Source organism: Sapajus apella, unplaced genomic scaffold (genome assembly GCF_009761245.1).
Source record: "Sapajus apella isolate SASKATOON/1434 unplaced genomic scaffold, GSC_monkey_1.0 scaffold87, whole genome shotgun sequence".
Lineage (NCBI taxonomy): Eukaryota > Metazoa > Chordata > Mammalia > Primates > Cebidae > Sapajus > Sapajus apella.
The window spans coordinates 2926192-2953503 of NW_022437027.1; the positions used below are offsets into that span (position 1 = coordinate 2926192).

Here is a 27312-nt window from a genome sequence, read left to right on the forward strand (position 1 = left end):
AAAAAAAAAAAAAAAAAAATACAAAATTAGCCAGGTGTGGTGGTGCATGCCTGTAATCCCAGCTATTCAGGAGGCTAAGGCAGGAGAATCGCTTGAACCTTGGAGGCAAAGATTGTGGTGAGCTGAGATCATGCCATTGTACTCCAGCTAGAGCAATAAGAGTGAAACTCCATCTCAAAACAAACAAACAGGCCGAGCGCGGTGGCTCAAGCCTGTAATCCCAGCACTTTGGGAGGCCGAGGCGGGTGGATCACGAGGTCGAGAGATCGAGACCATCCTGGTCAACATGGTGAAACCCCGTCTCTACTAAAAAATACAAAAAATTAGCTGGGCATGGTGGTGCGTGCCTGTAATCCCAGCTACTCAGGAGGCTGAGGCAGGAGAATTGCCTGAACCCGGGAGGCGGAGGTTGCGGTGAGCCAAGATCGCGCCATTGCACTCCAGCCTGGGTAACAAGAGCGAAACTCTGTCTCAAAAAACAAACAAACAAACAAACAAACAAAAAACCCATAGAGTGAACATAAAGGGATGAAAAAAGATATTCCATGCTAATGGAACCCCCGCCCTCCCCTCCATGAAAAGGAGTAGTTACATGAGAAAAAATAGATTTCAAGACAAAAACTGTAAGAGACAAGAAGATCACTACCCTAGGATAGGCAATATTATGTCTCATATGAGATAGGACTCAATTCAGCAAGAGGATATAACAATTATATATGTACCCAACACTGGATCTTCCCAATATATAAAGCAAATACTATTAGAGCTATAAAAAAAAAAAGCTAAAAAGAGACAGGCCCCAAAACAACAACAGCTGGAGACTTCAACACCATACTTTCACCAATGGAAAGATCATCCAAACAGAAAATCAATCAAGAAACATACCAATCAAGACACATTAGACTTAATCTGCACTATGGATGAAATGGAACTAATAGATATTTACAGAACATTTCATCCAATGGCTATAGAATACACAATCTTCTCCACAGCACATGGATAATTCTCAAGGACAGATCACAGGTCACAAAACATGTCTTAAGACATTCAAAAAATTGAAATAATATCAGGTATTTTCTCTGGCTACAATAGAATAAAATTAGAAATCAATAGCAAGGTGAATTTTGAAAACTATACAAACACATGGACATTAAACAATGTGCTCCTGAATGACCAGGAGATCAAAGAACACATATAACCTACCAAGATTGAACCATGAAGAAATCCAAAACTTTAACAGACCAATAACAAGTAACAAGATTGAAGCTGTAATAAAGTCCCCCAGCAAAGAAAAGCCCAAGAGCCCAATGCCTTCACTGCTGAATTACACCAAACATTTAAAAAAGAACTAATATCAACCTTACTCGAACTTCTGAAAAATAGAGGATGAGGGAATATTTCCAAACTTATTGTAGAAGGCTGGTATTACCTTAATACCAAAACCAGATGAAGACACATCAAAAGAAGAAAACTGCAGGTCAATATCCCTGATGAACATTGATGCAAAAATCCTCAACAAAAAATAGAGGATGAGGGAATATTCCCACACTTATTCTAGAAGGCCGGTATTACCTTAATACCAAAACCAGTTGAAGACACATCAAAAGAAGAAAACTGTAGGTCAATATCCCTGATGAACATTGATGCAAAATTCCTCAACAAAATATTAGCAAACCAAATCTAGAACACATTAAAAAGGTCATTCACCATGACCAGGTAGGTTTTAACCCAAGGATGGAACCATGGTTTGACATAAGCAAATCAATCAATGTAATACAGTATATCGCATCACCAGAATGAAGGACAAAAACCGTATGATTTCAATGAACGCTGAAAAAGCACTTGATAAAATTCAACAATCTTTCATGATAAAAATTCTTGAAAAACTGGGTAGAGAAGGAACTTACCTCAACATAATAAAAGCCACATACATCAGACCCACAGCTAGTATCATACCGAATGGGGAAAAACTGAAAGTCTTTCCTCCAAGATCTGGAATATGACAAGGATGCCCACTTTCACCACTGTTATTCAACATAGTATGGGAAATCCTAGCTAGAGCAATCAGACCAGAGAATTAAATAAAGGACATCCAAATTAGAAAGAAAGAAGTCAAATTATCCTTACTTGCAAATGATATGATTTTATATCTGGAAAAACCTACAGACTCCACCAAAAAACTATTAGAACTGATAAATTTCAAAAAGTTGCAGGATACAAAGTCAACATACAAAAATCAGTAGCATTTGTCTCTACCAACAGTGAACAATCTGAAAAAATAAAAAAGTAATCCCATTTACAGCAGCCACAGATAAAATCAAATATCTAGGAATTAACCAAAGGAGTAAAAGATTCCTACAATGAAAACTATAAATCATAGATGCAAGAAATTGAAAAGGAAACAAACAAAAAAAAGAAAATATATTCCATGTTCATGGATTAGAAGAATATTGTTAAAATGTCCATACTTACCAATACAATCTACAGATCAATGTAATCCCTATCAAAATGCCAATGGCATTCTTCACAGAAATAGAAAAAACAATCCTAAAATGTATATGGAACCACAAAAGACCTAGAATAGCCAAAGCTATCTTAAGCAAAAAGAACAAAACTGGAGGAATCACAATATCTGAGTTCAAATTATACTACAGAGCTATCATAACCCAAACAGCGTAATACCGGCATAAAAAGACACACAGACCAATGGAATAGAATAGAGAACCCAGAAATAAATCCACACACAGTGAACTCACTTTCAACACAGGTGGCAAGAACATACTCTGGGGAAAAGACAGTTTCTTCAATAAATGGTACTGAGAAACTGGATACCTATATGCAGAAGAATGAAACTTAACCTCTATTTCTTGACATATACAAAAGTCAAATAAAAATGAATTAAAGACTTAAATCTAAGACCTGAACCACGAAACTACTACAAGAAAATATTGGGGAAACTCTCACTGGAGTGGGCAAAGATTTCTCGAGTAATACCCCACAAGCACAGGCAACCAAAGCAAAAACAGACAAATGGAATCACACCAAGTTAAAAAACTTCTGCACAGCAAAGAAAACAAACAACAAGGTGAAGAGTCAACCCGTAGAGTGGGAGAAAATATCTGCAAACTACCCATCTGACAAGGGATTAATAACCAGAATATATTAAGGACTCAAACAACTCTCTAGGAAAAAATCTAAGAATCCAATTAAAAAATGGGCAAAAGATCTGAATAGACATTTCTCAAAAAAAGATGCACAAACGGCAAATGTCTATCAACATCATGGATCATTAGAGAAATGCAAATCAAAACTAACAATGAGATATAATCTTACCCCAGTTAAAATAGCTTATATACAAAAGGCAATAACAAATGCCGGCAAAGATGTGGAGAGAGGGAACTCTTATACATTGTTGGCAGGAATGTGAATTCGTACCACCACTAAGAACAGTTTGGAGGTTCCTCAAAAACTAAAAATAAAGCTAGCATATAATCCAGCAATCCTACTGCTAGGTATATACCCAAATGAAAGGAAATCAGTATCAAAGTGATATCTGCACTCCCATGTTTACTGTAGCACTCTTCACAATAGCCAAGATTTGTAAGCAACCTAAGTGTTCATCAACAGATTGATAAAGTGTGGTACATATACATAGAACACTATTCAGCCATTAAAAAAAGAATGAGACATCGTCGTTTGCAATATAAACAAAACTGGAGGTCATTATGTTAAGTGAAATAAGCCAGGCACAAAGAGACAAACTTTGCATGTTATCATTTATTTGTGGGAGCTAAAAATTAAAACAACTGAACTCATGGAGAGAGACAGTGTAAAAGGATGGCTACCAGAGGTGGGGTGGTGGTGGTATAATAGGGATAGGGTAGGGACGGTGAATGGTTAACAGGTACCAAAAAAAAAAGAAAGAAAGAATAAGACCTAGTATTTGATAGCACAACAGGGTGACTATAGTCAATAATAATTTAAAAGAGTATAACTGGGTTGTTTATAACACAAAGAATCAATATTTGAAGGGATGGATACCCCATTTACTCTGATGTGATTACACGTTACATGCCTGTATCAAAGTATCTCATGTACTCCACAAATATATACACCTATTATTTACCCACAAAAACTGAGACAATTTTTTTTAAAAAAAGATACAGTCAAAACATGTGTCAAAAACTCAAGTCACCCCACGGAGAGCTGGAGGCCTCTCAATTCTAGCTCATCCTAACTAGATCTTCTTCTCAAAGCTAACTTTAAGAACCAGGGTTTTTCTCAGTCCCCTCTCAGACCTATTCCTACCACTAGCTGACAGAAATGCAGGAACATCCAATTACCTAAAGCAATGTTTCATTCCTAAAGAGCTAACCCCATTTAGGTCAGTGTGGGCTCCCCAGAGCATCAGATGGGTGACTGTGCCAAGACCAGCTCAGTCGTGGAGACTCCAACCCAGGCACTGCTGAAGGAATTAAGAAACAGACACAAAGATAGAGTACAAAAGTGGGATCAGAGTGGGACATCAGGGGGCTGACAGCATTTCCCAGCTGAAAAGCCTAGAGCAGACTCTGACCCACGTATTTATTCTTTGTGAACAAGTGATTATTTTTAATAAGCAAGTACTCAGTGTTTCTTCGTAGAATAAAGACAGACTAAACAGGCAGATAGTACCTGTTCACTACTAAAACAGAAATAAGCTAGAAAGCACTCTTCTCGAGTCAGCAATGGGGACAAAGTCATATATCCTGTGTTTGAGGAACTGGTTTAACTAGTGCATGACTGGTACATATCACTTACTATTCTAGCAGTTTTCTGCCTGGCAATGGCTTGGTGTTCCTCGCCATTGCCTCTCAGCAAACAACATACACTCCATCACACACACATCAAGAACTTCTCCCAACATACTGTGTTGGACACATCCTTAAAATAGCTTTAAACCTTTGAATCTACCATTTTACTGTAATGAAACAGAAAAGCAGAAAGTGGAAAGGTAGCAGACTCATGGCATCTAAATGAGAAATGGAATTTGTTACAGGCATTAAGGACTAGTAAGAGAAGGAAAATGTGCATCCTAGGCTCATAGACTCTAGGTCACCTACTTCTATCTGTTGAGGAATCATTTTTCAGATGAGGGCTTCATGACCTAAAAAGATGCAAGTATTGCTAAGGTAGCACAGGTAGTAGCAGAACTAAAACTAGAACCAAGATCTCTTAAATAAAATAAAATGGCATCACAATAAAATGCCATTGCCATTTAATCACTAAAAACTGTATGTCCTATAGTGGAAATGGGTTGTTCATTATAGCCTGGATAATATATTCCTTAAATCCTGATCCGACAAACAATTTTCTGATTGATTTGCATCTCCAAGATGCCTCAATATTAGGAAAGCACTGTCCTGAGTACAACATACAACACTTCTGACTCTTAAATATCAACATAAGTTGTGGTGGCTCATGCCTGTAATCCCAGCACTTTGGGAGGCAAGTGGATTGCTTGAGGTCAGGAGTCCAAGACCAGCCTGACCAACACGGTGAAATCCTGTCTCTACTAAAAATGCAAAAATTACCCAGGCATGGTGGCAGACGCCTGCAATTCCAACTACTTGGGAGGCTGAGGCAGAATTGCTTGAACCTGGGAGGTGGAGGCTGCAGTGAGCCAAGATTGTGCCACTGTACTCCAGCCTGGGCAACACAGAGGGATTCTGTCTTAAATGAATAAATAGCAACATGATTTTAATAAGAGGTATAAGTTTGCCCAACACAGTCTACTTTTCTCCAGGGTCAGACTACCCAAGGGAACTGACAAAACCAAGATTTTGAATCCTCAATCTCACAGGATTCATCAAAGAATATTCAAAAACAGAGCTACCTTTAAGGACCTTCGAGACAGACTTCCCTCAACACTACTGAAGTATAAAGGCTTCAAATACTCTGAAACCACATACTTTGGAGCTGAAAATAAAAAAAAAAAATTAGATTCAGAGAGAAGAGTAAAGGCTGCAAAATTGTTTCCTGTCGTTCTGGTGGTCTCCATAACGCCCAAGGTGTTTTCAATCACATAAGACAAACAGCCAAAGGAGGCTGAACAAGAGGATTAAACGAAGCTGCAAGGGGTGAAATAGGGCTTTAAATGGAAACTACGTAAAAGAAGTTTCACCTGATTTTACATTCAAACCTAAGCAAATCTCAGCACTTGATTAAGTAAGGCTTCAAATTCCACTGTAAGCCACGATATTCAATTCTGTTCTTGGACCACAGCGCTTAATTAAGTATCCATTGTTAAGAAGACCTTCTCTACTTTCACCTTTTCTCCCCAAATGAAGTGATAGGTTTTTAAAAATATATTAAATGTCAAGGACATTCAGTACTTTTTCATCCGAAAGTCAAAATTTAAGCACTCTTTATAAATAATTAATGCCTAGCCTATTTATTCTGACAACATTTGGCTGATACAGAATAGCTAATTTACTATATTCGGAACAGCTGAATATATATATTGGTCTATGGATGTACTTTCCAATTATTTCTTTTGTTACCAATTTAGAGAAAATAAAATTAAACATTTAACTGTGGAAAGAACAACTGCATATATGTATTTTTTTAAATTTTCTTTTCCCAAGTAGCTGAGAGCATATATATATTTTAAAAGTAAAGGAACTCAATGAGAAGTCTCAGTTTGATGTTTTCGAACAAATCCTTTGTAACCCAGCCTCACCAGCAATATGAAAATTCAAGGGCCCAGTTCATAATTAAAAGAGAATTTGACCTAATTTTCCGGAGGCCTCTTCCTTCCATCCTCACTTCAGGCTGAGCTGCTCTGTCTTCTTGAGGCTTTCTCTCCAGAGATTATTGAGGGGACTGCCTTTCCCTCCCTCTTTTCAATGCCAGTGTCTAGTAATATGACAATAGGCTTCATTGTCATTCACAGTTCTATGGAAAAGCTTTGGGAATCTGAGGCTAATAGGCCACTAGGTAGACTGCTGTGACATTCTTTAAGAACATGTGCAAATTGGACCCCATTGTAACCCTCACAACAAAATTACACTTTTTGACAACCTTCACAGAATCTATGAAGCAATTCTTTTAGACAGATATTTACTGAATGCCCAACATCCATGTAGATTGTAACCCATGATACTCTGTTTTACAAATTCTCAGGGATCTGCTGAATTTGGAAGAGAAGTGACAGGCTAGTTGGCAGCAGGTTGCATTAAAAATAAATGGAAGCATTGAGCTATACCAGAACTAAGGCTATACCTCTTCCCATAGGCTCTTCTTCTCTAGTGAGACTGAGCAACCATTTGCCAATAATTCATGTCAAGGAACAAGTCAAGCTGACATGTATTCCTAGAGTGCTAGCATTACCCTTAGACTGACTAGACTATATAGTATCCAAAAGGCACAGAGGCAGCACTAGGGAAATTTATACAGACTTAAATTCTAGCCACTGACTTCCTATCTATGAAATGATGCCAGGGAGAAACTGAGCTAAAAGATTTGGAAAACAGCCATTTATTATATTTTATTACTAAAGATGATGAAATAAAGAAAAAAAATCAAAATAGCTGAAGCTTCTAATGTGACATAATTAGCTTACTTTTATGACTAGATCCAAAGGGGGAGATCTAAGGGTATATTGCATTAGCAATGTTAAGATAATCAGGTTTTCTTAACTATAGAGCTGTTTTTCAAGTTAAGTCTTTTCCTTCCTTCTGAGTAAGAATATTCACTTGGTGCTCTAAACAAATTTCACTAAAAATATTCATTTCATAATTTGGGCACTTTACCTGCAGATCACTATTCACGCAGACACGGAAAGGAATGGACAAACTTTTCAGAAGGCTCAGCATGATCTCAGATAATCATCCAGTCTCTGAATCACTCCCTCTTAGATACTTCAAAAAGGAAATAGTGCTGTATCAAGTAGGGCTTAAAGTTCCAGTAGGTGCTTTACCCAACTCCATGGGAAAAGTGGAAATAACCAACACTGAGTATCTTTTCCCAAGCTTACTTTACAACGAAAGACTACACTGTTTCTTACTATCCAAGTGACTCCCTATAGACTCATCCAATCTTTAGGGAAAACTCTTTTTTAAATTACACAGGAAAATACTGATTGACATGAAATAAGATTCCTAATATACCTTTGGGTATTAGCCACACTGCCCCTTTTCACTGGCCCCCGTCCCTGCCAACAGATGAGAAAGATGTACGCATTTATATTTGTACACACACACAGAGCCAACTTGCTTTAGCCTTGAAGTGAGCATTGGCATCTTCAGCACTGAAAAAGCATTCGTCTGTTATCTAGAAATAACTGAAGAAAAAATTAAATCATGAGTGGTGTCTCCCAAGTAAATGCATAAAAAAAGATTTATAACAGAAAATACCTTAAAAATGTTTTTTTCTGAGTCTGTTACTCTCAAAATATCCATGTGTACATTAGTGTTTTCAAATTATCTCTATGACTAAGAGAAAGCATGAGAGAACTTTCTGGTGTTGATGGAAGTGTTTTATATCTTTATAGAAGTATGAGTTAATAGGTCTGTGTATTATCAAAACTCCTAAAAGCGTGCACATAGGATAAGTGTATTTCATTTAATGTAAATTCTTTTTTTTTTTTTTTTTTGAGAAGGAGTTTTGCACTGTTGCCAGGCTGGAGTTCAGTGGTGCGATCTCGGCTCACTGAAATCTCTGCCTCCGGGGTTCAAGCAATTCTCCTGTCTCAGCCTCTTGAGTAGCTGGGACTAAAGGCGCGCACCAGCACTCCGAACTAATTTTTATATTTTTAGTAGAGATGGGGGTTTCACCATGTTAGCCAGGATGGCCTCGATCTCTTGACCTCGTGATCCACCCACATTGGCCTCCCAATGTGCTGGGATTGCAGGCATGAGCCATCACGCCTGGCCCATTTAACGTAAATTTTATCTAAAAAAAGAACTATAAACAAGTATGGAACTACAGTAGATTTACTTTTAGCAGTGGCATGGAATAGCTGTTTAAAACTACTACTTTCTGGGTGTTCTAGGCTTGAGCAAATGCTTAAATATATTGAAATAATGGCTGACAGTTTCCTCCTGTTGGGTAATCAGTTACAGAAATATGGAAGATGAGAATGTAATCTTAAGTGTGGCACTGGAGTTGTTGGTTTCAAATATGAACTTGTGGCATGTTTGTGTTACATAAAAATATCTACAGTGTGTTATAAATATACAGATATATATACAGGAGATAAGAGTCTCCTTCTGTTACCCAGGCTGGAGTACAATGGCTCGATCTCAGCTAGCTGCAACCTCTGCCTCCCGGGTTCAAGTATTCTCCTACCTGAGCCTCCCGAGTACCTGAGATTACAGGCATGTGCCACCACACTCAGCTAACTTTTGTATTTTTAGTAGAGATGGGGTTTCACCACGTTGGCCATGCTGCTCTCGAACTCCTGACCTCAGGTGATCTGCCCACCTCAGCCTCCCAAAGTGCTGGGATTACAGGCATGAGTCACTGTGCCCAGCTGCATTTTTATTGAAGGAGGAAATTCAGCAAATAAAATATAGTTCTTGGAAATTAAAGAATTAAATAGCAGAAAGAGAAATCTCAAAAGAACATTTAAAAGATCAAGTTAAACCACCATAGCACGTGTATACCTATGTAACAAACCTGAATGTTCTGCATATGTACTCCAGAACTTAGTATAATTTTAAAAATAAATACATAAATCAGATGCAGTCTTGTTATGCTGCCCAGGTGGTTCTCAAACTCCTGGACTCAGGCAACCTCAAACTCCCAAGTAGCTGGTACTATAGGTGTATATCACCACACCCAGCTATTTTTTCTACAATTTTTAATATTTTAGTCTCATTACAGAACCAATAATATAAGTAGAGGAACAATCTCTCCTACCAAGTATATAATACCCAAATAATAAGTGTCCAAGAAAAACAGCTGTATGCTATTTGTTGTACAGTTTTTCAACTAAAAGGTGCCAGGGAGATTCCATGATTACCACAAGTAATTTGATCCACTGAAGATTTATACTGGCAAAAATATGATGTCACACTAGTATGATTTAAAAATCAAAGTATTAATATTTATCTAATTAAACCTTAACCAAATTTCATTTTCTCTATTGGGGAAAGCATTTCCTAAGATGATGTTTCTGTTGCTATGTATCTTCTAGTTCATTTTTGTTCGGCCCCCATCCTGTCACAGTACTTACCAATCTTTTGTTAGTTACCAACATTAAATAAAAATTTTTAATCAACTAATAAAAATAGAAATAAAAATAAATAAAAGATCAAGTTAAGAAAATCCCTCAGAGGTCAGGTGCAGTGGCTCATGCCTGTAATCCCAGCATTTTGGGAGGCCAAGGTGGGTGGATCACCTGAGGTCAGAAGTTGGAGAGAAGCCTGGCCAACAACATGGTCAAACCTCATCTCTACTAAAAATACAAAAATTAGCTGAGTGTGGTGGCAGGCGCCTGTAATCCCAACTACTCGGAAGGTTGAGGCAGGAGAAACACTTGAATCCGGAGGCGGAGGCTGCAGTGAGCTGAGATCACGCCACTGCACTCCAGTCTGGGCAACAGAAGGAGACTCTGTCTCAAAATAAAACAAAAAAAAAAAAAAAAAAAAGAAAGAAAGAAAAAAAAAAATTTCCCAGAAAACGGAAGCAAAAGACTAAGAAATGGAGATTAAAAGGAAAAAGTAGAAAAGTAAAGGATGAGTCCTGGAAGTCCCATATCCAAATATTAAGACTTCTTCTAGAAAGCTCCATTACAGAAGAACGAACAGAGGAAATCATCAATTAAACCCCTCCCCCCCCCCACACACACACTCTTCCCAGACCTGAAAGAACCAAGTTTTGAGACTGAAAGGGTACCAAATAACTACGACAATAACGAAGACATCTGCTCCAAGCTCATCTTTATGAAATTTCTGAATGCCATGGACAATAAAAAGACCCTATAACTTTTCAAAAATAAAAAAACAGGTTGCATACTGAGGATCAAGTCAGAGTGGTACTGGGCTAAATAATATCAATGGGACCCAGGCCGAGTATGGTGGCTCATGCCTATAATCCCAGCACTTTGGGAGGCCAAGGCAGGTGTATCACTTGAAGTAAGGAGTTCAAGACCAGCCTGGCCAACATGGCAAAACCCTGTCTCTACTAAAAATACAAAAATTAGCCAGGTGTGATGGTGGGCGCCTGTAATCCCAGCTACTTGGGAGGCTGAGGCAAGAGAACTGCTTGAACCCAAGAGGTGGAGGTTGCAGTGAGCTGATATAGCACCACTGAACTTTGGCCTGGGTGACAGAGGTAGACTTCATTTCAAAAAACAAACAAACAAATAATGGGACTTATAATGGAGAAATGCCTCAAAAATTCTCTCTCAACTTATTAACTTAGTCAATGCAACCAAACTACCCAGTGTAGTCTTTGAAAAACATATACCACTCATATATATGCGCCCCACTCCCCCAAGTCTACCGAAAGAGGTCTTCTACCAAATTGAACAACTGAACCAACAAAGTCTACACAAGAGAATTTAACATGAGAGGCCTGGAATTGTGGCTCATGCCTGTAATCACAGCTAAGGAGGGTGGAACACCTGAGGCCAGGAGTTTAAGACCATCCTGGCCAACATGGTGAAACCCTCTCTATTAAAGATACAAAAATTAGCTGGGCATGGTGGCACACGCCTGCAGTCTCAGCTACTTGGGAGGCTGAGTCATAAGAAACGCTTGCACCTGGAAGGTGGAGGTTGTAGTGAGCCGAGATCGCACCATTGCATTCCAGCCTGGGCAACAGAGGGACACTCTGTCTCAAAGTTAAAAAAACAAACAAACAAAAGCCCAGAATTTAACATTTAACATGAGAGAAGATGATGGTGAAAGAACAAAGTGGCAGTCGTGCAGTAGATGGGAAAGGCATGTCAGAAGGCTTCAGGGAAGATTTCTTCAAGAAGATAAAACTGAAGGAATTTCCAATGAGTTTCAATGTACTGAGAAGAGATTTACAGTGCTGAAGGAATATTTGTGATTTTGAGATTGAATTACTAAGTGGCATGAAGAAAAACTAATTGCAAATGTGGGTGCATGCAAAACAACAATTTTTATCGTCTGACAAGACATGATTACCTTGTGAAGAAAAGACAAGGTAATCATGGTTCTCTACATGGCTTACCAGTGAATAGCCTTTATGTAGTCACAACAAAGTAAACCCTGAATACTGAGCTAAGATTATGATAACACGTTATACAGAAAAGGAGAGACAAATATGAGGCAGGAGTGAAAAGAGCTAAATCCTCATCTTCTATAGAGGCCAACAAAAAATCCCGAAAATTGAAATATCAAGTGACAGCAACAGAAGTGTATCATTCAGAGCCATGAAAGTAAATAAAACTTACCAGTTAACAGTAGTAAGTGATCGCTGTTTTTTTTTTTTTTGAGATGGAGTTTCCACCTGTCACCTAGGCTGGACTGCAGTGGTGCAATCTTGGCTCACTGCAACCTCCACCACCCAGGTTCAAGCGATTCTCCTGCCTCAGCCTCCTGAGTAGCTGGGACTACAGGTGCCCGCCACCACGCCTGGCTAATTTTTGTATTTTTAGTAGAGACGGGGTTTCACCTTTTTTTTTTTTTTTTTTTGTATCTTTAGTAGAAATGGGGTTTCACCACATTAGCCAGGCTGGTCTCAAACTCCTGACCTCGTCATCCACCCACCTCAACCTCCCAAAGTTCTGGGATTATAGGTGTGGGCTATCACACCCAGCCAGTGATCCCTTTTAAGGAGTGCATGGAGGTCCGCTGTTTTACATAAGTAATTTGTATAACTATTTGACTTGTAATGTATGTACATATAAACCTGATAAGAATAAAAACTAAATTTTAAAAACCCAATTTTTTTTTAAACTCCTTTTACGTGGGCTTTCCAATATTATTAAAAGAAGCTCAATTTTTAAAATCCCATAGAAAAGCTAGATAACACATGGAAACTGCATTACATTTAGTTTTCACTATTCTCATCAAACAGTGTTTCAAAACTGGAGTAGAAAATACTTAAACTATAAGCAAACAAAAGCAAAAGGGTAAGCCAATTATAGAGCAACAGCAATTATAAACACCATACTGACCATAAAATACTTTCAAATATATCCCAGGTTTTACAGATTTTTTTTTAATTGGCAAAGAAATTGAGGATTAGAGGGTTATTACTTACTCTAAGGATTAAGAAAAAGGATTATTTTTAGCATAATTCTAATATCCTTAAAAGTCAACTTTTAAGACGATGCCTTTCTTAGAAAATAACAAAAATGAAACAGATAACTGATATGAATTTTTCTTAATTGAGGAATATTTCTCCCTTGTTAAAAAAAGGAACAACGTAGAGAGCTTACCACTAGATAAACTGGTTGATGGAAATTTTTTGGATCTGTATCAACTAGAGGAAAGAAACACAAGATGTTCCTAACATTCTTATCTAAGATATGATAAGGCAGTTCTAAATAAAGGCCATGTCTGAGAAAGAAGTGTGAGGATTCCTGCATGGTCAGGCAGATGGACAAAAGTCAGTCAGTGAATAGTATGTATGGAGCACCCACTCTGTGCTAGGCACCCTGTCAGCTCCTGAGGATACAACAGTAAACAGGATGTAATCCCTCCGCTCATAGAGCCTACTGATCAGATCTAAAAAAAAAAAAGAAGAAGAAAAAACCACCACCAGAAACATTCTGATTTCAGTAAATTGCAATTAAAGCTTACCCAGGAATTCGTGTGAACAACACTACTGAAGAGACTCAATTCAATAAAACAATCTGTCTGTGTCTCAGTTTCCACATCCCAGCACAAGCTATGGCGACTAAAATAAATGTTATTTATAAGATTCTGCCCAAGATCCCTAAACTAAGGGCTTTCTCTACTGTTCTAAACTAAAGTAAGTGGCATGAAGGCTGAAGTATCCAGCATAGGATTCATATTTGCAGAGAGGGGAAGCATTTCCTGGGTTAGAATGAACCAAGTTTTCGGTTCATTCTATGAACTCCCAATAACTCCCTGGAAAGTTATTCCTATAGGGGAGACAGATGCCGGAGTGTAAATAATGAGCTAAACCAAGGAGTCAAACTAGTGCTGCCTTGCCTTCTAACAAACAGGGTTCTCTGGGAACATCCACCAAGGAGGAACTGCTGGGTCAGGCATGGCCTGTACCTTGAGGCAAAAGAACTGAGTCAAGACCATATACTTCAGGTTCTACCTTACAAAGAAATCTGTGAAGGCACCAGTAATTCTCACTTGGAGGACTATCAGAAGGATGCCAATATAGCTACATGAAAATAATTTCAAAAAGCACAATATATTCAATGCTGCTCTGTGCTAACTAAAATTGCCTTAATGACATCTATTAGGACAAGTCCCTTCCTCATTCCTTTTTCAGAATTGTCTAGACTGTTCTATTCTTTTTCCAATGAATTTCAAAAATGGTTTACTAGGTTGTATGAAAAACTACCTTTATATCAATAATTCTTTATATCTAATTTAGTCCCCACAAAATTATGGATTTACCAGAACTGAGACATTGAAAGCAGGTGTCTAAAGACATTTGATGGTGTGGGCTATGGAAAGCTATCAGAGTGAGGCATAAAACTTGGCCTTGTCTTCTTGATACAAATGACAGGGAAAAAGTCAGGCTGACTTTACGTATACCCATTACCTAACAGAAAGATGTCAGTTTGTCAGGAGAGAATTTTTTTGCTGATACTGAACTAAGAAGTGTAATCCTTCATAAGAGATAAAATAGCAGATGGAATCTTCAATTTGGGGGTTTGGAGAGGCAGTAAAACAAAATCTTTTTTTTTCAAATGATATTAGCCATTTGCAACATCAAACTTTGCTTAAAGCTGATGGCTTTAGCATCAGAATGCAAACATCAAAATCTCCACAGGAAACACTGAAATGTTGGATTAGCTAGCACAGAGTAAAATGCAACTGAATTCAGTGACTCAAATACAGAGCTCATTCTCATTGCAGTCACACAGCAATTTCTCAGCTGCTGCCCAAGGACAGGGAATGAGTTACCTGACGATTTGCATCACCACTGCAAAATGAGAAACACATCCATTGGTTGCAACATTTCACCCTCACTTCAATGTGTCATCCTTTAGCATGAATATTTTTAAAAGATGAGAAATAAATGGCACATTGTTAAAGATATATTCTTGCCAGTTCAGCCACAATCCTATCTTGTCCTTCAGTTAGGACACTAATGTGAAGAGGCCATCACAAAATTATCATTTGGCTTCTACAATTATGAAAGTAAAGCCTACTGAGAAACTAAGTAGTTAAAACTAACTCCTTAAAAGAGAAACAAATGAATCTTTTTAGCTCTGTCCACTTAATGCAACTCTTTAAGGTTTCTGTATTTTAAATTACATTATTGCCACTAACCACTTAGAATTTTGCTAATTATTTCAAATCTATGAAATAGGTATCAAGTTTTCGACTGTTGTAATTTTTTCAGTGCAGTAAAGCAGCCCAATTCTTACTTACTACATCTGAGAAAATACTTTTGAATTCATTTACAAAGCTTCCAGCATAAGACCTGTGTCTCTTATTTTTATGAGTCTATTTCTTAGAAAAAGTTAAGGTTTTGATCTCAATACTTACTGCAACACTTCAAACAGCTTTATAAATTAGTTACTTTATGGTTCTTATTAAAAAACTACAACTTTTTAAAGATAATATTCTCATTTCCTATAAACTTTTGTTTCAAACCTGTAACAGTTTTTTTGAAGTTTTAAGGTCATTTTGGGGGATTTAATTATTTCTTCTCTAATCTAATTATTATTTTCAGTCAGACTTTAAATATCATTTTTATTTTGACTCATTCTCAGGATAAATTTAAGGTTGGCAATAACACACAGATCTTTTCTATGGGGCAGTGGTCAGAATTTTTGCAATGACCCTTAGGTGTCTTTGAGTGAATTTAAAAGTTGGCTCCCCTTCCTCGATACATTCATGGTCATTTGCCAGAAAAGCATGATAAATTTATCCACAATGAAAATGCCACTTCTTACATGAAGCACCCTAGATTAAGTGCAAAGCCTGCCTAATGCTATGTGGTGGTCCTGCTTTGCTTTAAATTTGAGGTTTACACTTTGGGAGGCCAAGGTGGATGGATCACGAGATCACAAGATCGAGACCCTGGCCAACATGGTGAAACTCCATCTCTACTAAAAATACAAAAATTAGCTGGGCATGGTGGTGCACACCTGTAGTCCCAGCTACTCAGGCAGCTGAGGCAGGAGAATTGGTTGAACCCGGGAGGCAGAAGTTGCAGTGAGCCAAGATGGGGCCACTGCACTCTGACCTGGCAACAGAGTGAGACTCCATCTCAAAAAGAAAGAAAAGAAAAAAGAAAGAAAGAATTTCTGGGTATCTGGCTTGGCCCTTGACACAGGGTTGTGCTCCACAACCCCTTCATCTTGCCGCCCATCAATACTAGTCCAAGGTTAGTGCACCATCCCTAGTGTTTCCCCTGTACCCACATCTCTGTGAATAATCCTTTGTGTATAAACTTCCCTCTAATTATCCTAATCTAAGTGGGCCATCTGTTTCCTGTTGGACCATGAATTATACAATCACTTTGCACTCTCACTAGCTACTCAAAAGAGTTCCCACATCATCCCATGCTTTACACTTTGAGTTTTTAGTTTTTCTTTGGCAATTTGACAGGCCAAAAAAAGGGCAAATGTTATCTTTTTCTACTATTGTTTTGCATTTCTTTGACGATCAGTGAGACTGACCACTTTTCATGTTTATTTGCATTTTTATTCCCTATTCTGAAAACCACTCATGTCTTTTACCCATTTCTCTACTAAACTCTTAATATTTTTCTGATAAGTCTGAATAATCACTCACTTCATATATATTTGTTATTTGGATGAAAGAAACAAATACCTACCTCACTTACCCTAAGAATGGAAATTTACTCTGAGGACTTAGGAATGTCTCTTACGGAGGCTACATAGGATTCAATTAAGCCTCAGGAATGGACCCAGGATCAGGAACTGGAGCGTTATACTGAGGTTAGGAAGTCCCCTTGATCCATATTTCATCTCCTCCTGTCTGCCTGTCAGCATCATTCTACTTATCACTATAAAATGAACTGTCACTGCTTCCTGGTCCACATCATAGGAAATGGTCACCATAGGCTGGGTGTGGTGGCTTATGCCTGTCATTCCAACACTTTGGGAGGGTGAGATGGGCAGATCACCTGATGTTAGGAATTTGAGACCAGCCTGGCCAACATGGTGAAACCCCACCTCTATTAAAAATACAAAAATTAGCCAGGTATGGTGGCACATGCCTAATCCCAGCTACTTGGGAGGGTAAGGCAGGAGAATCATTTGAACCTGGGGGGGCGGAGGTCACAGTGAGCCGAGAACACACCATTGCACTCCAGTCTGGGTGACAGAGTGAGACTCCATCTCAAAAAAAAAAAAAAAAAAAGAAAAAGAAAAAGAAAATGGTCACCACCAAAGGGCTCCAAGTGCAACTCTACTATTCAAAAGAGCAGCCAGCAGAGGTGAGAATCCCCTAATTCCAAATTCCTGGGTCAGGTGGCCAGTTGAATGAAGGTCAGGTTAGACTAAGATGGCCAATTCAATTAAACCAGATAAAAGTGAAAAGGTTCTCAGGAAAGTAATGCGACTAGCACAGACCACAAAGCTGTTCTAAAGTTTCAAAACCAAGAACATTACTATGCTAATGACTATAATTAATAATTTTAATGGTCACTGCTATACTTATGAAAGACCCTTTTTCTAATGTGTAATAGCCTTAAATACATGGGATAACTGGCTGGGCACGGTGGCTCACACCTGTAATCCCAACACTTTGGGAGGCCAAGGCAGGTGGATCACGAGGTCAGGAGTTTGAGATTGGGGGAATGCATTCTCTTCCCAGGTCCACAAAGGAGCGTAGTTTCAAGGGCAAGAACTTCCCAATGCCCACCTCCCCTCTCTCCTTCCGGGAGACTTAATGGTCTTTGTTTAAATTTTCTGGGCATGGGAAAGGACCAAAGGTCAATCACTCCAGCGGAAGTTTAAAGGAACTCTTTTCATTGGCCAGGGGACTTGGAGAAGGTGGGAATTCCTCCCAGGTTAAAAGTCCCTGTCTCCCTCATCCGGGTGGATTTCCCCCTCTGGGGTCCCCTTCCATTCTCGTGGAAGCTGCTTTTCCTCTCCTGGATTTCATACTTGGGTCCCATTCCACAATCCTCGTGGAAGCTGCTTTTCTTCTCCTGGATTATATCTTTCTGGATTTTCTCACTCAGTGTGAGAGGAGCTTTTCTTCCTTGGTTTTCCCCCTCTGGGAACCCTTTTCACTCAGTGTGAGCGCTAGCTGTTTTCCTTCTTCTCACTGAGTGTGAGAGCTAGCTGTTTTTCTCCGTCTACCTAAATAAATCACTTACCTGCAAAAACTCTTTGGAGTCCGATATTTAATTTACAAGTGCACTACACCTGGTGTGGTCCTCGCTCCCATTCTTGGGTGAGGGACCAAGAGCCTGGAAAAACATCCTCTCAGGGGAGCTGTGCCTTCCCTGCACCCCAAAACCCGGCAACAAGATCAACCTGACCAACATGGTGAAACCCTGTCTCTACTAAAAATACAAAAATTACCCAGGCGTGGTGGCAGGCGCCTGTAATACCAGCTACTCGGGAGGCTGAGGCAGAAGAATTGCTTGAATCCAGGAGGCAGAGGTTGCAGTGAGCCGAGATTGTGCCACTGCACTCCAGCCTGGATGACAGCAAGAATCTGTCTCAAAAAATAAACAAATAAAATGGTATAACTATAAATATTAAGATATTTCACCCTAATTTAGGGTGAAAGATATATTAAGGCAGTATAATTTCTCTCCAAGAGAGGTTAGACTTTGGTATCAGTTTTCACATAATTGCAGCCATAACAACAACTGTTGATTACAATGCTTAGTCACTGGCACAAATTCAGACTCCACTAATTAAATGGCAGCACAATCCCACTAAATTGAATAAACTAATGAAAAGAATCTGCCTTGATTCGTTATAAAGTGAATTTCATAAAATAAAAAATAAAAAATAAAAAAAAATAAAGTGAATTTCATATGCCAAGATGGACTATAACTGTCAGTACAGCAGCCAAGCTTAAGTTCAAATGAACAACAGTTATCAGTAGCAAACTCGAGTTGCTTTCACAGGAAAAACCTCAAACAATCTAACCCCCAAAGACCATTTACAGAAAGATTAATAATATCATGTCAATAAAAAGCTAAAACAAAATTATTCCCACTAAATAATTATTACATTATAAATAAGCCAAAGCTTTTCCTTTGTGGGGATGGCAAATGGTAAGGAGTGGGCAGAACAAGGGATAAACAGCAGTAGGCTAATTTTTTTTTTTTTTTCCGAGATGGAGTTTCCCGCTTGTTGCCCAGGCTGGAGTGCAATGGTGCAATCTTGGCTCACCTCAACCTCTGTCTCCTGGATTCAAGTGGTTCTTCTGCCTCATCCTCTTGAGTAGCTGGAATTACAGGCATGCATCACTACACCCTAATTTTGTATTTTTAGTAGAAATGGGGTTTCTCCATGTTGGTCAGGCTGGTCTTGAACTCCTGACCTCAGGTGATCCACCTGCCTTGGCCTCCCAAAGCGGTGGGATTGCAGGCGTGAGCCACCATTCTGGCAGCAGTAGGCTAATTTTAGCAAGCCATCTGAGTTTATCAATCTCCGAACGTCAGTGGTTTCTGACATTGTGAATGGATATCAAAGCTGGGTACCCAAGGGACTTCAGAGATCATCAGAGATGAAAGAAAGCTTAGCAATCAAGATCACCTCAGCTTCCATTCTGACCTGGGGCAGTCCTGGTTCTCAACTGCCACTACTCAAGCTAACTTTTTGACTTCTCAATAATCTACCCATCTTCCTTTCTACTCAGTCTAACTTGCTCATATAATTATAAGTCTCATACTTTTTTTGGATCTGTCTTACCCAATCCATCTTTGGGTTGGATTCTCTGTCCCTGGAATAAGTGCTGCTTCCCTGATTTCTATTCTACGCACTAATGCTGTATTTAAAATGAGCACTTCGTTATCAATTCCTGACTAGTCTGGCTCTGCCTCCCATCCCTCCTTGGCCTGACCAACATGGCAGTGCTCATGAGTGCAGCTGCCGCCTTCAAATACTGAACAACAGCTGCTGCCTCATTCCTCATATGATGGTTATTAACGTCTTGTATATACCCTCAAATTCTCCCTTTTTGACTGCTCTATGAAAATAGATCTGGGATCTTTAAATATGTATGTGTGTGTGTCTGTGTGTGTGTGTATTTTTTTTTTCTGATTGGCACTCAAGTTTTTTCAGTAGAGGACACTAGGGAGACACTGACAGAGGAAAAGATTTTGCTTCCTGGTTCAGTTATGTTCACTTTGCAGGCTCCTACTGCATAGATACAGATGGCTTCTTCAACACCAGACTCTAGCTGTGTTGGTCATTTTTCCAGTGCTTCTTTAGCTTCTGCCTGGGTTCTTCTAGAAACCTAAGAGTCCTATACTTCAAGAAGTAGTCTATTAGGAAACAGCCAGAGGCCAGGCGGTGGCTCACGCCTGTAATCCAAGCACTTTGGAGGCCAAGGCGGGCAGATCACCTGAGGTCGGGAGTTCAAGACCAGCCTGGCCAACATGGTGAAACCCCACCTTTAAAAAAGGAAAAAAAAAAAAAAAAGGAAACAGCCAGAATGTATACAAAAATTTTCTTGAACTGAGCTGAACTCTGCCTACCTATTCTGTTCTATCTTGGGAGTAATTTCCTTGCTCTGAAGCAACACAGAATGAAAACCTTCTTTCACATATCATCTCAGATAACTTAATACAAATATCTTGTTTTTCCTTGGCTGCCTTTCCACCAAATTAAAAATATGCAGCCCCGGCCTGGCACAGTGGCTCATCCCTGTAATCCCAGCACTTTGAGAGGCTGAGATGGGCAGATCACAAGGTCAGGAGTTCGAGTCAGGCCTGGCCAATATGGTGAAACCCCGTTTCTACTAAAGATACAAAAATCAGCTGGGAGTGGTGGCAGGGGCCTGTAGTCCCAGCTACTCGGGACGCTGAGGCAGGAGAATCTCTTGATCTCAGGAGGCAGAGGTTGCAGGGAGCCAAGATTCCATCACTGTACTCTAGCCTGGGCAACAGAGCAAGACTCCGTCTCAAAATATATATATACACATATATACTGTATACGTATGTATATGTATACACACACACACGCACATACACATACACACATACATGTAGTCCCATGCAGTCCCATTCAGGCATGGTGGCTCATACCTGTAATCCTCGCACTGTGGGAGACAGGGCCAGGAGTTCAAAACCAACCTGGCCAACATGGTGAAACTCTGACTGTACTAAAAACAAAAATTAGCGCAGGTGGTGGTACACCTGTAATCCCAGCTTCTTGGGAGGCTGAGGCAGGAGAATCCCTTGAACCTGGGAGGCAGAGGTTGCAGTGAGCCGAGATTGCGCCACTGCACTCCAGCCTGGGGAACAGAGCGAGATTCCATCTCAAAAAAAAAAAAAAAAAAAAATTCAGCCCTTTTAATCATCTACTACATGAACCGTCAACATCTTAATCACCTTCTGAATGCACCTCCCTCTCCAGCTTCGTCAGTGTCCTTTGTAAAGTACTGCCCCAATAACAAAACATAATGCCCTTGATGCAGTCTGACAATGTGACAATCTCAATATAATGAAATGGAACTGCTTCTTGCTGTAATCAGATGCTGCACTTCTCTTTGATTAGTTAGGAGGCATACTAGTTTCTAGAACTCATCATTCATGAGTGGATCAACAGAAACTCCCAGATCCTTTGTATACAACTACCAAGCCAGGACTCACTCACCCTATACATACTTTTTCTCTTCATTAGAGAAACAACCTTTTCCTAGCATTGTTAAATTGGTTTTGTTCCTACTACTCTTAAAGCAACAGTTAATATGTGCTTACTGAGCCCAGATTAGTCTGGTGCAGTGTGGGATGAGAATAATAAGACTCCAGAAAAAGACAATTCTACAGGACCTACAATGATATTTTATGTTTTGACATTGCTGGGCACAGGTACAGTTCATAATGTTTATTATCAGTAATAATAGTATTCAATACTTCTAATACTACATACATATGCTCACATTATAAATAGCACTTTGGACAACTCATTAATTGAAGTCTTACAAATGTTCCACAGACAATACGCAGAATGACTAGTTCAAGAAATATATATGTAGCTATAGCAATCTAGCCATTTCATTAAATAAAAGTGATTATACTGCAATAGTATGAAAAACCATGAAAAGAAAAATATTTCTAATATCTCAGTTATGCATCTGAAACTGATCAATGACATCCAAATCTGACAAATTAAAATTTAAAAACCATGTGTATAAAAAGTGATGTGATTAAGTAACATAATAAAACATTATACAAAGTCATGCTAATAAATCTCTTTCTAAATATACCCTGAACTAGAGTAAATTAGTCTCCATATGATATTACAAACTAAGATACATTTTATTATAAGATAGTTAACATCTTTCAACTATCCTAAATAAGATTTCCTGTTTTTAGAACATATTTATGACAAGCTAGTCTACAAAAATGCCACTAAAATTCATATCAGATATGCATAATACTTTTAATAACTTTTATTATTGCTCATTTAGCTATTAATCACCAGAATTCCTCTAAAGTAAGTCCTCCCAAAAACCATATCATCAGCATCTTTTCTCAGCTATATTTATTTTCTTTCTTATCAGATGTCATTGCATAAACTTGAGTTCTGGCCTCAAATTCTAATTTAACCATTAGAATGCATTTTTTTGCTCCTCCTTAGCTTACTGTATAAGTGTACAAGACTACATCCTTTTCTATTATGGTACAGCCTGGAGGGCAGCTTATAATGAACCCGATAAGGTGTAAAATGTTCCTGTTCTAGCTCAAATTGCTTTTTAAGTTCCTCAGAGAGAAATAAAGTTTTCCTGTAAATATCTATTGCTGAGGAATACTTACAATTGATGCTCAGTAGTGCCTTGGAAATTCAGTGACCCCCAAAACAAAACTACTCTGTTTCTGGAGAAGGGGACTGTGGCAGGTAGAGTTAAACATCTGCTAGAAACCATTCTTCCTTTTCCCACAGAAATCAAGTTTTAGCTAGAATGTGGTTCCTGGCCAGGACTACATAATCTCAACCCTCTTGAAGTTAAATATGGCCATGTGATACATTCAATAAAATATTCAATGGAAACCCAGCATTGTGGCTCATGCCTATAATCCCAGCACTTTGGGAGACTGAGGCAGGTGGATCACAAGGTCAGGCGTTCGAGAGTAGCCTGATTAACATGGTGAAACCCTGTCTCTACTAAAAATATAAAAATTAATTGGGTGTGATGGCATGCACCTGTAATCCCAGCTGTTCAGGAGGCTGAGGCAGGAGAATCACTTGAACCTGAGAGGTGGAGGTTGCAGTGAGCTGAGATCGGAACATTGTACTCCAGCTTGGGCAACAAACAGAGTGAGACCCTGTCTCAAAAAACATATATATATTTTCAATGGAACATGAACACAGTGATATGTAACACTCCAGGCCTAGCCCATAACATCTTGCAAGACTGAAAAATCCTCTGTGCACTTTTGACTTTGTAAGTCACATGTAGAAGATGACAAAGGAACAGGTCAGCTTAGGTCCCTGAATGACTGTGTAGACCAGAGGTACTGCTTTACCTGTAGAGCTCATCTCAGAACCATTCCTTAAGAGGAAAAAACTGGCTTTAAGAATAGCTGGGGGCAGTGACTCACACCTGTAATACCAACACTTTGGGAGGCTGAGGCATATGGATCACCTGAGGTCAGGAGTTGGAGACCAGATTGACCAATATGGTGAAACCCCGTCTCCACTAAAAATACAAAAATTAGCTGATTGTGGTGGCATGTGCCTGTACTCCCAGCTACTCGGGAGACTGAGACAGAACAACTGCTTAAACCTGGGAGGTGGAGATTGCAGTGAGCCGAGATCACACCACTGTACCCCAGCCTGGGTGACAGAGTGAGACTTGGTCTAAAAAAAACAAAACAGAATGAATAAGTTTAATTATTGGGTCTTTTGTTTCAGCAGCATAGCTAACTCTGAACAAGAAAGATATACAAAATTCGTTTCTTAAAAAACAGTTTGGGGAAGAAAAAAGAAGGAAAAACATACACATACTAAGTTCCAATGTTGGGCTAGATGAAAGATACCCATGGTTTAATGATGATTCCAAAGAGAAATAAACCTATTGAAAGAAAAACCTGTGCCAACGCATTGCCTTGAATGTTCTTTACCAAGTCTTTTCCTTTTCACCCATCACATCACTTCTCCCATAGGAAATGCAACTCACTACTGACTGATTCTTCCCTTGACTTCAGAGAGCAATTCATTCTATATCTTAGTCCTAGCATTCACACTCTTCCTTCTCTCATGCTTGCCAGTACTGTGACCTCATGGTTAAAGTCTAACACAGAAAACTGCTGAAATCTCCACATATCTTCACATTTCTCCTCTTGCTTTTCCATTGTATCCATTCCTGTTATTCCAGCTCCATGTAAAATAACCATGACTTCGTGACTGGTCCTTATTAATGCACTCACTTACCTCATCCCACTATATATATACCAGATTGCTACATCTAAATTAATCCTCTAGTATAACATCTGTATTAGTGCTTCCAAAATCTTGATAATGAGTCTAGATCAGAGGCTGGCCAAAACTACAGCCTATGGGCCAAATCTTGCCTATGGCCATTTCTGAAAATAAAGTTTACTGGAACACAACCATGCTTATTCATTTATGTACTATGTATAGCTGCTTTTGCACTTCAGTGGCAAAGTTGAGTAGTTCGGACAGAGGTCATAGGCCACCAACAGTGAAAATGTATACTATTTGGACTTTTACAGAAAGATTTTACCAACCTCTGGTATAGACCAACATCATTTCTCATAAAGACAGTAACGCCTATCTCCTTACACCTCATTCATTTAAGACTAGGACAAGTACCCATACTAGCAAAATAAGAAATACAAAGATATGCATGCCCAAAGATATAAAAGATACAGTGCCTGATCTTCAAGATTACAATGAACAGAGAAAGAGAAGGTACATGTGGGGATGCAGGCACGCTGGCAAGCTCAATACACAAAAAGCCCTAATACAAGGAAGTACAGAAGGACCAAATGAGCAGTAAATATGATGAATCTGCTTGTTTCTAATATCAAAATTTATATTCCTTTTTTGGGGGTTTATTTTCCAAAGCTCAGTTTTATATTTTACCCAGGAGTTGTGTCTTACAAATAAACATTTTTATAATTGATTTATAAATTAATGTTCTAAATTATTTTGATAAAATTTTTAGTACTAATATTCATAATTTGTGGCAATCACAAAGCAATATGTCATGAATTCAAAACAAATATGATCTAGGATGGGTACAGTGGTTCATGCCTGTAAATCCCAGTACTTTGGGAGGCTTGAGCCTAAGAGTCTGATGCCAACTTGGGCAACATAGTGAGACCGTGTCTTTACAAAAAATGTTTTAAAAATTAGCTGGGCATGGTGGTGTGTACCTGTGGTCCAAGCTACTCGGGAGGTTGGGGCGGGAGGATCGCCTAAGCCCAGGAGGTTGAGGCTGTAGTGAGCTGTGTTCATGCCACTGCACTTCAGCCTGGGTGACAGAGGAAAACCCTGTCTCAAAAAGAAAGAAAGAAAGAAAAAAATTTAATTCTCTGAGAATTTCATTTATAAAGTTTCTGGTCTATGAAAAAAAGTGCTGCTTTCTTCACACAAAAACAACCTTCCTAAATCAACACCACACTTTAAGAATAGCCAAGAAAATACTTAAAAGCCAGGCAGTCCTTCCATAATTTGTGTTTTGTTAAATTTTGTTAATTATGCCCTTTAAAAATCCTGATATGAAAGGATACCTGAAATCAAAATATGATTTAAGACTACCATTCACTTTCAATAGAAAATATAATATGTATAAAGGTTCTTTTTGTTAACTTTTCAAAAATCTTCAATTATTCAAGGCTTATATCACAAAAAGTGGGTAAGAATGCTTCAGGTTTTCCCCCTAGATTAAGTAGAGAAGAGGAAATTGAGAAGATAAGACCTGAAGAGAATATATCATTAAGGAACTTTATATGCTATTTTGTTCTTTGTCATCTATCCATTCATTGCTCTATTCAACAAGCATTTGTTATATACCTACTGTCCCAGGGCAGAGGTGATCAGAAATGGAGAAGAAACAGTTCTGACCACAAATTGCAGAGAATCCAGGTGGGAAAGTCATACAAGCACAACTAACTATAATGTATGGTCAAATGATGTAAGTTCTGTAAGTATTGTGGGGCTGAAAAACAAAGTATAAACTGAATCCACTTGCAGAGATCTGAAGAGATCTCATGAAAACTGAAGAGGGGTCAGTGGGGATGTGAGGGGTGGCTACTGAAGCACAGGCCTGAAACAAGGGTAGAAGTCATGAGGGTGAAGGAGGAGGGTAAAGGGAGAGAGACACTACCACCTGGGGAACACCATAAACATCAACAACAAGGGCTGAAAATATATGACAACCCACAAGAAGAGGAGGAATTAGTTCAGACAACACTGAAACGGAGATACGTAAGGCATGGAGCACAACATGGAACTGGAGGGATGAGGCCAGAGCGTTTATAGGTGCCCGCCACCAAGCCCGGCTAATTTTTTGTATTTTTTAGTAGAGACCAGGTTTCACCATATCAGCCAGGCTGGTCTTGAACTCCTGGCCTCATCATCTGCCCACCTCAGCCTCCCAAATTACTGGGATTACAGGTGAGAGTCACCACACCCAGCCTACAGCACTTCTTTAAAAAAAAAAAAAAAAAAAAAAAAGGAAAAAACCAGACCCAACAATCTACCCAATCTAGTAAATATCGTAAGATCCTCAGGAAGAACTCATATTTGTGGGGTGACCCTTGCCAGCCTTCAAGACTTTGCCTCTCTAAAGTTTACCACAACAAAGCTTTGTAAACCTCTCAGTTTCTTGATGTGAGGTTCAATGTTTTATGCCATTTGTTCCTGTTTACAGGCTATATGTATTTAAGTCTAGCCCATATCTTGCCTCTCTTTCACTGTTCCCTATTTCTTATCCTCAAATCTATTTTTAAAAAACCTTTTTTTTTTTTTTTTTTTTTTTTTTTTTTTTTTTTTTTTTTTTT

General features: G+C 38.9%; 1 protein-coding gene and 1 long non-coding RNA gene across 3 annotated transcripts in view; both read right to left on the minus strand.

Annotated features, from left to right (window-relative positions):
• Positions 1-27312, minus strand: part of MCUB (mitochondrial calcium uniporter dominant negative subunit beta) — a 124738-nt gene that overhangs the window by 90252 nt on the left and 7174 nt on the right. The gene's annotated exons all lie outside the window — the stretch shown is intronic.
• The window catches only part of LOC116534420, a 2797-nt gene continuing 2418 nt past the window's right edge, over positions 26934-27312 (minus strand). Inside the window, exon 2 of the long non-coding RNA XR_004261706.1 lies at positions 26934-27266. This is a non-coding gene — a long non-coding RNA (uncharacterized LOC116534420). The remainder of the gene's footprint in view (positions 27267-27312) is intronic.